The sequence below is a fragment of the Schistocerca americana genome, chromosome 8, assembly GCF_021461395.2.
Source record: "Schistocerca americana isolate TAMUIC-IGC-003095 chromosome 8, iqSchAmer2.1, whole genome shotgun sequence".
Lineage (NCBI taxonomy): Eukaryota > Metazoa > Arthropoda > Insecta > Orthoptera > Acrididae > Schistocerca > Schistocerca americana.
In genome coordinates, this window is record NC_060126.1 from 359899628 (window position 1) to 359912824 (window position 13197).

Sequence of the window (13197 nt, forward strand, 5' to 3'; positions counted from 1 at the left end):
ACAGTACGGCTATCTGTATCGTTGAGGCACGCAAGGCTCTCCACCAACTGCAAGGTCCATGGTTCGTGGGAGGGTGTAGGGCTTACATATTGTTAAAGATGGTGACTATTGTGTCTGACCTTGTTATCTGCACGAATAGCAGGAGTTCCAAAATGACAATCAGCTCGAATGTTATAATAGTGAACTGTGGATCCAGCTTGCACAGGTCTAGTCGTCTGGTTTGGGGTACCCAATAGGCACTGCCAGCGCCATCAATAGACTTGCACCCATCACTATATGCCACGCGTGCATCATGATAGTCAGACAGAAATTCCATTGCGGTTGCTTTAGTTGGGTCCTGGTTTTGAAACGTGAAACTGGTTGTGGCAGCAGTCTATAGGGTCGACGTTTCGTATGGCTTGTTGTGGCGCGCTAGGAGAGGACTTTACCATACCTTGTGCCTTAATGCCCACATCTCCGTATATTCAGCGGGTGGAAGTTGCTTATTTAGTCAGTATCTTTTGCACACTCAGTACGATAATAATTCCTGGACTTTTCGTCAAATGGCGCATATTGGTAGAAAAAGAGTCATAGGAGGAATTTCTTGCATCTTTGATGGTAGTTCACCCGTTTCAATCAGCAATGCGTTGGTTGTGGTTGATATGAACGCCACGGTATCTATACTCAAGGCTTTGTACTGCATAGTGTTTAGTCTCTGGAACGTGCTGTCTCACTCTGATTCGTAGCACGTGTCCATAATTAAAGTGTGTCCTTACTAGTGACCGGTATAAAACCAACGCTGCCAGCCAGTCCCACCATACCTCAGGCGTAGCTCTGATGAGATTACATGCTACTTCACATAAACATAATAATATGTCGGATATGATGTGCCCATCTTAGTTTATGATCGATTATTATCCCAAGATAGTGTGGCGTTTTCGTAATTGGAAAATTATATTGTCCCAGTTGCATTGTTTGGGGAAGTGGAATCCCTGGGTGAGTAAAGATGATTAGAGTAGACTTGCTATCAGAGATTGCGAAGCCACTTTCTGTACACCACTCATGCAGACTATGAGAACGATGCTGTAACATACCCATTCTGTCAAGTCACATTTTGTTTCCTTATTTTTCAGTTTTACATGTGCAGATATCATGTAGTGTTCAGAGAGAAAAGCGGTACTGAAGAACGCACACAGTTGGGAATAAGATTTCAGTTCGCACGGGCTGAATTAGCCGGAGGACCATCTGGCGTTGCCAGTGGACGGTGATGTGAAGCGGTGTGGCTAGACATGAGAACAACCTTTAAACCTCACAAGGAAACCTACCCATCGCACCCCCTCAGATTTAGTTATGAGTTGGCACAGTGGATAGGCCTTGAAAAACTGAACACAGATCTATCGAGAAAACAGGAAGAAGTTGTGTGGAACTATGAAAAAAATAAGTAAAATATACAAACTGAGTAGTCCATGCGAAGATAGGCAACATCAATGACAATGAGAGGTAAGGAGCGCCGTGGTCCCGTGGTTAGCGAGAGCTGCTACGGAACGAGAGGTCGTAGGTTCAAGTCTTCCCTCGAGTGAAAAGTTTAATTTTTTATTTTCAGTTTATGTGACAAACTCTTATGTTTTCATCAATTTTTTGGGAGTGATTATCACATAAACAAGAAAACCTAAATCGGGCAAGGTAGAAGAATCTTTTTACCCATTCGCTAAGTGTACAATTTAGGTGGGTCGACAACATATTCCTGTCATGTGACGCACATGCCGTCACCAGTGTCGTATAGAATATATCAGACGTGTTTTCCTGTGGAGGAATCGGTTGACCTAAGACCTTGCGATCAAATGTTTTCGGTTTCCATTGGAGAGGCACGACCTTTAGTCTACTAATCGCACGGTTTTGCGGTGCGGTCGCAAAACACAAACACTAAACTTATTACAGTGCACAGAGACGTCAATGAACGAACGGACAGATCATAGCTTTGCGAAAATAAAGAAAGTAAAATTTTCAGTCGAGGGAATAATTGAACCAAGGACCTCTCGTTCCGCAGCTACTCACACTAACAACGGGACCACGGCGCTACTGAGTTCACATTCTCCTTGATGTTGCCTATCTTGCGCAAGAACTACTCAGTTTGTATATTTTGCTTATTTTTTTCATAGTTCCACACAACTTCTTCCTGTTTTCTCGATTGATCTGTGTTCAGTTTTTCAAGGCCTATCCACTGTGCCAATTTATAACTAAATATGGGGGGGGGGGGTGCGATGGGGAGGTTCCCTTGTCAGCAGTGAGGTACGTAGGGAAAGTGCAGTTAGCCCGCCGCGAAGCAGGTAACCTTGCTTAATAAATATTTGCTAATAAAAGTCGCCCTTTCCAGTACAGATACTAGAGGAAGCCTACAAGTAGTATTTTCCTACAACAATATTGCAACGCCAGAAACCGATCGTCTTACTAAATAAATGAACAATGTTTAAGCTAGCGAACTGTACGAACGGGTACGAAACATCACGGGTGTAAGTACAACGTACAGACTGCGCGCCATTGACGCCAGTCGTCGATGGGGTGCCTTCCGAGCTAGTTCTTTGAAAGACCATACTCTCAGGAAATTGTTGGTTTTCAGTTAATTATTATTAATTTATCGATATTATCTATTTACTGTGTTTAGTACATTAATACAGAATAATGGCACCACTTTTGAACTTTATTGGCCGGCCGGTGTGGCCGAGCTGTTCTAGGCGCTTCAGTCTGGAACCGCGCGACCGCTACGGTTTCAGGTTCGATCCTGCCTCGGTCATGGATGTGTGTGATGTCCTTAGGTTAGTTAGGTTTAAGCAGTTCTAAGTTCTAGGGGACTGGTGACCTCAGATGTTAAGTCCCATAGTGCTCAGAGCCATTTGAACCATTTTACTAAGATGCTCCGTCAACTCAAATGGGAATCACTGGATGGGAGGCGACGTCCTTTTCGAGAATAATATAGCTTCCTGCTTCATCACTTAGAATCACAAGGAGTAGAGTTTCACTTGACAGCGAACCCGACGGCGCTGATACTGCTTCTGCGACGGACATTAACTTCGAGAACTTCTCGGCAAAACAGGTAGAAAGAATCCAATACGACTGCCCTCTAAGACACACCAAGGATCAAAATTCAGATGGAAAATCACGGCCAATCATACCCTACGCCTTTTATACCATCCTCTACGGACTCACTGACTAAACTGAGACATTTATGCAAGTCAACTGGAGGGTTCTTGCAGTGTGCATTTTCAGATGACAGGACTGAAGAGTACCGTCTTCGGAGTATATTCATACGTCGTCTGCAGATTGTAATATTTTGATGTCACTGGCAAAGATGTCATGGAGGCCTGCAGTATAGAGAATGAATAATAAGGGAGCCAAGACTGATCCCTGGGGGAGTCCTTTGCTAGTTTCTCTGGGCCCCAGTGGAATTGGTGAAAATGATTGTCTTCGTATTGCTCAGGAAGCTTACGCAAGACTGAAGTTTCTCCATTTTTCTCCAAAGACGACGTTGTCATATGCTTTAGTCTGGTATATGAACTCAGTTATCCTATAATTATTCTGAGAAAGATTTTGCTTTATGTCAGTAACTAACCGTAGAAGGATTTCAGTTGTCCCTTTTCCTTTTAGAAACCCAATTTGTTTTTCTAGGTTTCTTGTTTTCACACCACCATTCTAAGCGCCGCTTAAAATCCTTTCCATTATCTTCACCAAACTCAGTAGTACGGCGATAAGTCGATATCACCCGGGTTTATCACATATTTTTCCGAATTTGTGGATGTGGGTGGCATGACGTTTTCAGCGAGTCGATTTTGGCTTCTTGAATCCATACGCTATTGTAAATTTAGAGCAGCAGCAGTTTCCCTTTGTGTGGGATGTGCCTTTGCATTGGGCAGGACGGGTGCAGTAGGATACTCTTGAGACAGCGCAATCTGGAGTTCTTCCAGCGGAAACTGTTATGTAATTACACGGTTGCCCTCGTTATAATCCGCCTCGCATTCCTTGCCAATTACGTCAGGTGGGCTTTGTCATACACAAGAACGATTCTAAAAGTTCTTCGGGTGGTGGAGTTGCGTACGTGTCCGTTGTCAGGCGGTTTTTTATGTTCCTTATGACGTTCTAGATCCTGGTCGTCTTTCTTTGCAGACTGCAGTGCATAAATTTTACCAAGATTTTCTTTTTTTGGTACTTATCTTCTTGGCAGCATCCTATGCTTTCTTAAGAGCAATATACACTCCTGGAAATTGAAATAAGAACACCGTGAATTCATTGTCCCAGGAAGGGGAAACTTTATTGACACATTCCTGGGGTCAGATACATCACATGATCACACTGACAGAACCACAGGCACATAGACACAGGCAACAGAGCATGCACAATGTCGGCACTAGTACAGTGTATATCCACCTTTCGCAGCAATGCAGGCTGCTATTCTCCCATGGAGACGATCGTAGAGATGCTGGATGTAGTCCTGTGGAACGGCTAGCCATTCCATTTCCACCTGGCGCCTCAGTTGGACCAGCGTTCGTGCTGGACGTGCAGACCGCGTGAGACGACGCTTCATCCAGTCCCAAACATGCTCAATGGGGGACAGATCCGGAGATCTTGCTGGCCAGGGTAGTTGACTTACACCTTCTAGAGCACGTTGGGTGGCACGGGATATATGCGGACGTGCATTGTCCTGTTGGAACAGCAAGTTCCCTTGCCGGTCTAGGAATGGTAGAACGATGGGTTCGAAGACGGGTTGGATGTACCGTGCACTATTCAGTGTCCCCTCGACGATCACCAGTGGTGTACGGCCAGTGTAGGAGATCGCTCCCCACACCATGATGCCGGGTGTTGGCCCTGTGTGCCTCGGTCGTATGCAGTCCTGATTGTGGCGCTCACCTGCACGGCGCCAAACACGCATACGACCATCATTGGCACCAAGGCAGATGCGACTCTCATCGCTGAAGACGACACGTCTCCATTCGTCCCTCCATTCACGCCTGTCGCGACACCACTGGAGGCGGGCTGCACGATGTTGGGGCGTGAGGGGAAGACGGCCTAACGGTGTGCGGGACCGTAGCCCAGCTTCATGGAGACGGTTGCGAATGGTCCTCGCCGATACCCCAGGAGCAACAGTGTCCCTAATTTGCTGGGAAGTGGCGGTGCGGTCCCCTACGACACTGCGTAGGGTCCTACGGTCTTGGCGTGCATCCGTGCGTCGCTGCGGTCCGGTCCCTGGTCGACGGGCACGTGCACCTTCCGCCGACCACTGGCGACAACATCGATGTACTGTGGAGACCTCACGCCCCACGTGTTGAGCAATTCGGCGGTACGTCCACCCGGCCTCCCGCATGCCCACTATACGCCCTCGCTCAAAGTCCGTCAACTGCACATACGGTTCACGTCCACGCTGTCGCGGCATGCTACCAGTGTTAAAGACTGCAATGGAGCTCCGTATGCCACGGCAAACTGGCTGACACTGACGGCAGCGGTGCACAAATGCTGCGCAGCTAGCGCCATTCGACGGCCAACACCGCGGTTCCTGGTGTGTCCGCTGTGCCGTGCGTGTGATCATTGCTTGTACAGCCCTCTCGCAGTGTCCGGAGCAAGTATGGTGGGTCTGACACACCGGTGTCAATGTGTTCTTTTTTCCGTGTATAAAATATTCTCGGTATTCTTGCCGCGTCAGTTCTAGATAAAATCTCGAGCTTTCGACGATTACCTCCATCGTCATCGTCAGGAGCTGACTGTCTCTACTGCTGCTATGGTAGCCTCTATATAGCCCGAAGACGGCTTCTGATTGGTCGGATTCTGATTGGTCGGCGATTACGTGCTGCTGTCTCAGACGGTGTCACTGTGTGCGCCGGTGGCGCCACCGCTTCCGTTTAAACGTAAACCTTGGAAGGAACGTCTCTGCTGCTTCTCTGCATCAAGCGCTCGTTTCCACGCACAGCTCAGATGGTATCCGCTATCGCGGTTAAAGTTCTTTTGGCTCATTCTGATTTCAACAGCCTCCTTAATAACAGAATCCCAGTACGTGGAGGCATGGGACAGAATTTTAGTTTCATCGAACAATAAACACCGATTGCGGTTCTTCCTTTTTGTGGCGCAATTTCCAGCAAAATAGGAAGAGTCCTGCGTAGACGTGGTATTAGACCGATTTTTCGTCCTCCTAAGAAAATTAAGGAGATGATGCGCCCTGTTAAGGACAATCTCGACCTCAGGGTCCCCGGTGTTTATAATATACCCTGTGAGTGTGGAAGCAATTATATAGGTCAGACTATTCGTACCGTTTCCGACCGCTGTGCAGAACACCAACGCCACATTAAAAATAGAGAGCTTGAGAAATCGGCAATTGCGGAGCACAGCCTCACGAACAAACACAAAATATTGTTCGATGAAACTAAAGTGTCTACCACGTGGTAGACTCACCCACGTGCACGAGCTGTGGCGTTCAAGACAACGATGAACACCGTCTTAGCTGTGGCGAGTCTGCGGCAGTGTGGCACTTAGTGAGGCAAATGTCAGCATACTTCCTTCGGTAACGCCGAATCATATCGACCCCAAGACTATCTTATTCCCGGATGAAACGTATTACCCACGCACTAAAACTAATGCAATGACGTGGCTTCGTGGACATGCAGTGCACACGTAGCTGGAACATCACGGGTAAGGGAAGCTAAAATTACAATACGATGATAGAACACTACACGGTACAACGTGGGATCTACTTTCATCATTACGAGAAGTCATACCTGGATGATACAGCAGATGGAGAGTTTCGTTGTGAACCCTCACACTCTGTAACAGTGTTTGCCCTGTTTCCTCTTTTTGTCCCCACTGCGAAAAGGTCTTCGCAGTTTTAGTTTTCCCATCCGGTGCAAGATGTAGCACTGGTTAATGGTGGTATGGATTCCACCCTTCAGTTTTGTTTCATGGTTTCCTTCGCCCCGCACTTTGCTCTATTTCTTTATGCCTTTTTCTACAACTGTTAGCATGGTTTTCGTTATGTGGGTCCCCAACTCGACGCAAAGAGTGCACTTACTAGTTTTCAGTCCCTTACTGATAAAAAAAAAAAAATTAAAAATGAAAAAAATGAAAAAAATTTTTTTAATTAAAAATAAATAAATGAATAAATAAAATTAAAAAAATCACAATAATACACCAACTGCATCCTTTGTACCACTTCACATCCCCAGGATGGGAGGGGGGAGACATCGTGGACAGGCCTCGGGTCGCAACCCCTGCCCACCTTGCCTCCGCCAGCCCACTACCTGTTAAAAAAAAAAAAAAGAAAAGGATGGATAGGGCGTCTACAAAAAAAAAAAAAAAAAAAAAAAAAAAAAAAAAAAAAAGTGGCCGTGCGGTTACAGGCGCTGCAGTCTGGAACCGCAAGACCGCTACGGTCGCAGGTTCGAATCCTGCCTCGGGCATGGATGTTTGTGATGTCCTTAGGTTAGTTAGGTTTAACTAGTTCTAAGTTCTAGGGGACTAATGACCTCAGCAGTTGAGTCCCATAGTGCTCAGAGCCATTTGAACCATTTTGTTATCGGGTACTCCACTAGCATTTTTCCCATCGCGTTAGCACCTCTGCAGCCGGACAATGCATCTAGTGGCAGAAGGGATTTCCCTATGGAGTCAATCATTTTTGTTAACTCTTGTTTGAAAAGAAATTTCCTGGCAGGTTAAAACAGTGTGCCGGACTGAGACACGGACTCGGGACCTTTGCCTTTCACGGGCAAGTGCTCTACCATCTGAGCTACCCAAGCACAACTTACGCGACGTCCTCACAGCTTTACTTCTGCCAGTACCTCGTCTCCTACTTCGCAAACTGCACAGAAGCTCTCCTGTGTACCTTACAGAACTAGCACTCCTGGAAGAAAGGATATTGCGGAGACATGGATAGCCACAGCCTGGTGGATGTTTCCAGAATGAGATTGTCACTCTTCAGCGGAGTGTGCGCTGATAGGAAACTTCCTGGCAGATTAAAACTGTGTGCCGGACCGAGACTAGTTCTGCAGGGTCAGAAGGGAGCTTCTGTGTAGTTTGAAAGGTAGGAGACAAGGTACTGGCAGAAGTATAGCTGTGAGGACGGGGTGAGAGTCGTGCTTGGGTAGCTCAGATTGTAGAGCACTCGCCCGTGAAAGGCAAAGGTCCCCAGTTCGAGTCTCGGTCCGCCACACAGTTTTAATCTACCAGGAAGTTTCATATGAGCGCACACTCCTCTACAGAGTGAAAATTTCATTCTGTTGTTGGAAAGTTCATTGTTTGGTGCTTCGTAGGTTGTGATCAAATTCAGATGAAGGTCCTTGACCCGCATGCGGATACCCACCAGATATCCCCAGACTTTGAATTTTTTTAGATTTTCTAAGTTTATTGACTGCTTTGTAGATAGATGGTTGGAAAATGAAGAAAACCTAATCGCCTTTGGAACTGCCCCAAACGGTGCCATCGAACGACTAACGCTGTAGAAGGCTGGCACTACACAATTACATGCTTCCTAAACCAAATCCAAAAATCAGTGACATAATCAGCTGTATGAAAAGAGAAGCAGAAAATTCAGGGTACGCGTTAATGAGGGCAGAGCTGAGTATGGAAGGTAAACAATAAAAGACAAAACGGTCTACATGAAATGGGATGAAAGGTTGGAAAAAAGTGGTTAGAAAGTGCGAAGAGGGTCCTGAGATCAGAGATTGGTTGAAAGCTGTCTCCTATCTACAAAAACTTTACTAAATTTATCGGAAGCTGCATATAGATAGAAAAACGTAAAAAATGTAAATAGCAACTTATAAATAAAATAAATTGAAAATAGATATACTGATGATGCTTATAAGCTGATTTTAAACACGCCTAAACGACAATAATTTACTTTCACCATTTAACCTGTCCAAAGCCTGGATAAAGTGTGACGGAAATCTGATTAGTTTTAAAAACTTGGGTTCAGTTCTATGGCTGGCCATTCCACATTTAATTTTCCGTCGTTTCTCAGATCATTCCACGCAAATGCTGGGATGGTTCCTTAAGGAGGCCACGGTTGCTTCCTCCCCCTCCAATAACCACAAATCCGAGCGAAAGCTAAATCTCTAACGACAAAAACAGTCGACGCGACGTAAAACACCAAACGCAAAATTTGTTTTCTCTAGGTTGTTGTGACGATGAATGAAGATATTCTGAACTAAAATTAAACCTATCACTGGAATGCAAACTTTGTTTCTGTGAGTGAACTTGTCATTCACTTCATAAGGCTTCTAAGATATATACATATACTTTTAATGATGTACAGATAAGACTGATGAGCTATTTAAATGTTCCTGAACGTTTGGCAATATTTACTGTGATCAATTTCGAACTTGTACACAACTATATAGAGAATTTTCTATTTGGTTACCTACACATACAATATATTACTCTCGTTCAGAATGACGTTTACGCGGTGGTATAGCTAGGTAGTTTGGTACCCGGTGCAAACTTTTGACTTGATAGTCTCCTCCTCCCGCAACCCAAAATTGCCAACCTAAAAAACCATAAAATACAAAATTTATGTATAGTAGTTTTTTCAAATGCGTGATTAAGTCATCAAAGTATAACGTTAACTACTTCGCAAACGGTTTTTAAGGATGAAAACGCGTTTTTATAAACACACAGTTTAACTGTTTACTTAAGAAAGCAGAACAAGTAACCGAAGTTCTCTTTAGCGAAAGGTGACTGGCACGTACCTTAGAATTTCTTCCTTCTTTTTCTGCCCCGGGTTCGATACCCTGCCGGGTTGGGGATTTTCTCCGCCAGGGGACTGGATGTTTGTGTTGTCCTCATCATTTCACCGTCATCATCATCATCATCATCATCATTCGTGATAACTGCTAGATAGGATTGAGTTAAAAATTGGACTCTGTAAAAACTGGGACGTTGTACGGGCGCTGATGACCGCGCAGTTGAGCGCCCCCCAAACGAAACATCACGATCTTCCTTCTTTTCCGGCTGCAAGTTTTGAAATTGCCTCATCAATAACGATACCTTTAGCTAGCCCATTATTTTTAATTGACTAACAGCTAAATTAGACAGCCGTGCTTGATTCATAGTGGATGCAAATTAATTCTTAATTAATTTCATCTTTTTATTTTAAAAACAGGAATTCTCTTACATAACGCTATGGAAACATACAAAGTTAAGAAAAACCTTGGCGCTAAAATAAAGTTGACAACAGTTTCGGAAAAAATCTTTCTAGTCGTTAAATTTGTACAAGGATGCCGTCTTCGGGGATCTCATGATAATCGCTAACCGATTTTCGTGTAATCGTGGGAAGTTTCGTTTCTGAAAGTTTAATGAAATGACTAGCACCTGCCGGCCGGAGTGGCCGAGCGGTTCTAGGCGCTTCAGTCTGGAACCGCGCGACCGCTACGTCGCAGGTTCGAATCCTGCCTCGGGCATGGATGTGTATGATGTCCTTAGGTTAGTTAGGTTTAAGTAGATCTAAGTTCTAGGGGACTGATGACCTCCGCTGTTAAGTCCCATAGTGCTCAGAACCATTTGAACCATTTGACTAGCACGTAAAACAGCATCTCTTATACTTTCCATGGTTTTGCCAAGTGTATCGATTTCTTGTAGAAAGCTGTCGATGTAGTCTTAACATTGACCTTCTCCGTTCGCAGCGTTCTGCATAGTGTGGCTCGAAAATGCGAGCTCGGAAACGTCTAGGTAGCGCCCCTCAGCTCTTCTACCTGCCGTACAAGGGGGTTAGTGGACCTTTCCTCGACTCCTTCGGGACGCAGATTTCACTAGGCGCAAATTTCAGTGGGCGCAATTTTCAGTACGCCCATCTAAATTGCTCCTTTCTGCAAAACGTCAATGACTGCTCTGTTTTCCACGTCCTTCCGATACGCTTTATTTCCCTCTGCTGCTAGTGCTGCCACCATCTGTGAGTGACTTCTGCACTTTGACGTAGAACATAGACCGTGACTGGACTGTGTGTTACACCGTGTACACCAACTGGTCACACAGACACTCACTGGTTGCTCAAACTGAAGAAAGAAATACGATCACTGTTTCGTATTCTGTGTCAGGTACAGGATACGAGTTTGCTTTTGCCATCTCTCTGGAGCACGTCCCACTCTGCACTCGCGGGTGGAGCATTCCACCGCTTTGTGGCAGAACAGAGACGGCAGGTGTCGGGCTGAGCGAGCGCGCGCCCGCGCCACGTCGGCTTATGACGCGTTTGCGGCAGTGCTCGCGGCATTGTAAACATTGCAGGGGCTCGTCACCAGCTCGTGTGTGTGTGTGTGCGTGGGGGTTCGCGTGTGGGTGGTTGTGTGCGCGACTGTGGCGGCCGGGCCGCTTGTTTGGCGGCCTACACGTGCGCGCCAGGCCCGGCGCGGCCCGAATGAAATAAACCGGGAGCGGACGCCGCCCGAAAAACACACACGGCCAGTTTACCCTGGCGCGCGTGTTTATTGCAATTAAACACTTAAGGGCGCAGCGCCGCCCTGTGTGACGCGCGCATATTTTAAAAATCAAATCAGCCGTCCGCAGCGGCGGGCCGCGCCCGGCTCGGCTCGGCTCAGCGCTGTGGCGGCACGCACCGGCGGCCTTCATTTCCTGGCGCCTCTGCTGTGTGCTGTGGTGTTAATTAACGCCCGCGCGCGTAGAGTGCACTCGCGCGTCCGCGCCCGTCAAGATTTGTTTCGGCGCGAGAGCCCGACCGCGCCGCGCCGCGCAGCGCCGCGCCAAATATCCGCCCTCGTTTTAATTGGACGTTACGGACGGCGGCGGCCATCGTGTTTAACGACTCGTCGCCATCGGCGTTTGTTTGTCTGTCTGTCCGTTTGCACAGGGGGGCGCGCCCTTCCCCGGCGGCAGTTGAAAAGCATAGCTACACACGCATTTAGGCCCGTGCCTTTACGTGTCGCTCGCGCGGCACCGCCACTCAACTGCGGCAATTCGCGTCAATTGCGGTGCTTACGGGCGACATGAAAAGTGAAGACGAGCCCACTTGCACACTGAGTGAATGTGGTAACAATGCAGAGAAGCAGGCCGCTAGGCTGGAGCCCACACTCCGTTCCACCTCATTCCACTTTCATGATACTTGTCTTGTAATAACGTCATTGTCTGTACAAAAAAATATAGGATCTCCTTTTTTTTGGTAATTCTGTGTACTTAACAGATTTTGAGGGTGTGTTAGGAGACCATCACTTTTGTCTTTCTGAAAGTGGTCCCGGCGGAGGTTCGAGTCCTCCCTCGGGCATGGGTGAGTGTGTTTGTCCATAGGATAATTTACATCTACATCTACATCTACATTTATACTCCGCAAGCCACCCAACGGTGTGTGGCGGAGGGCACTTTACGAGCCACTGTCATTACCTCCCTTTTCTGTTCCAGTCGCGTATGTTCGCGGGAAGAACGACTGTCTGAAAGCCTCCGTGCGCTCTCGAATCTCTCTAATTTTACATTCGTGATCTCCTCGGGAGGTATAAGTAGGGGGAAGCAATATATTCGATACCTCATCCAGAAACGCACCCTCTCGAAACCTGGACAGCAAGCTACACCGCGATGCAGAGCGCCTCTCTTGCAGAGTCTGCCACTTGAGTTTGCTAAACATTTCCGTAACGCTATCACGGTTACCAAATAACCCTGTGACGAAACGCGCCGCTCTTCTTTGGATCTTCTCTATCTCCTCCGTCAACCCGATCTGGTACGGATCCCAACCTGATGAGCAATACTCAAGTATAGGTCGAACGAGTGTTTTGTAAGCCACCTCCTTTGATGATGGACTACATTTTCTAAGCACTCTCCCAATGAATCTCAACCTGGTACCCGCCTTACCAACAATTAATTTTATATGATCATTCCACTTCAAATCGTTCCGCAGGCATACTCCCAGATATTTTACAGAAGTAACTGCTACCAGTGTTTGTTCCGCTATCATATAATCATACAATAAAGGATCCTTCTTTCTATGTATTCGCAATACATTACATTTCTCTATGTTAAGGGTCAGTTGCTACTCCCTGCACCAAGTGCCTATCCGCTGCAGATCTTCCTGCATTTCGCTACTATTTTCTAATGCTGCAACTTCTCTGTATACTACAGCATCATCCGCGAAAAGCCGCATGGAGCTTCCGACACTATCTACTAGGTCATTTATATATATTGTGAAAAGCAATGGTCCCATAACACTCCCCTGTGGCACGCCAGAGGTTACTTTAACGTCTGTAGACGTCTCTC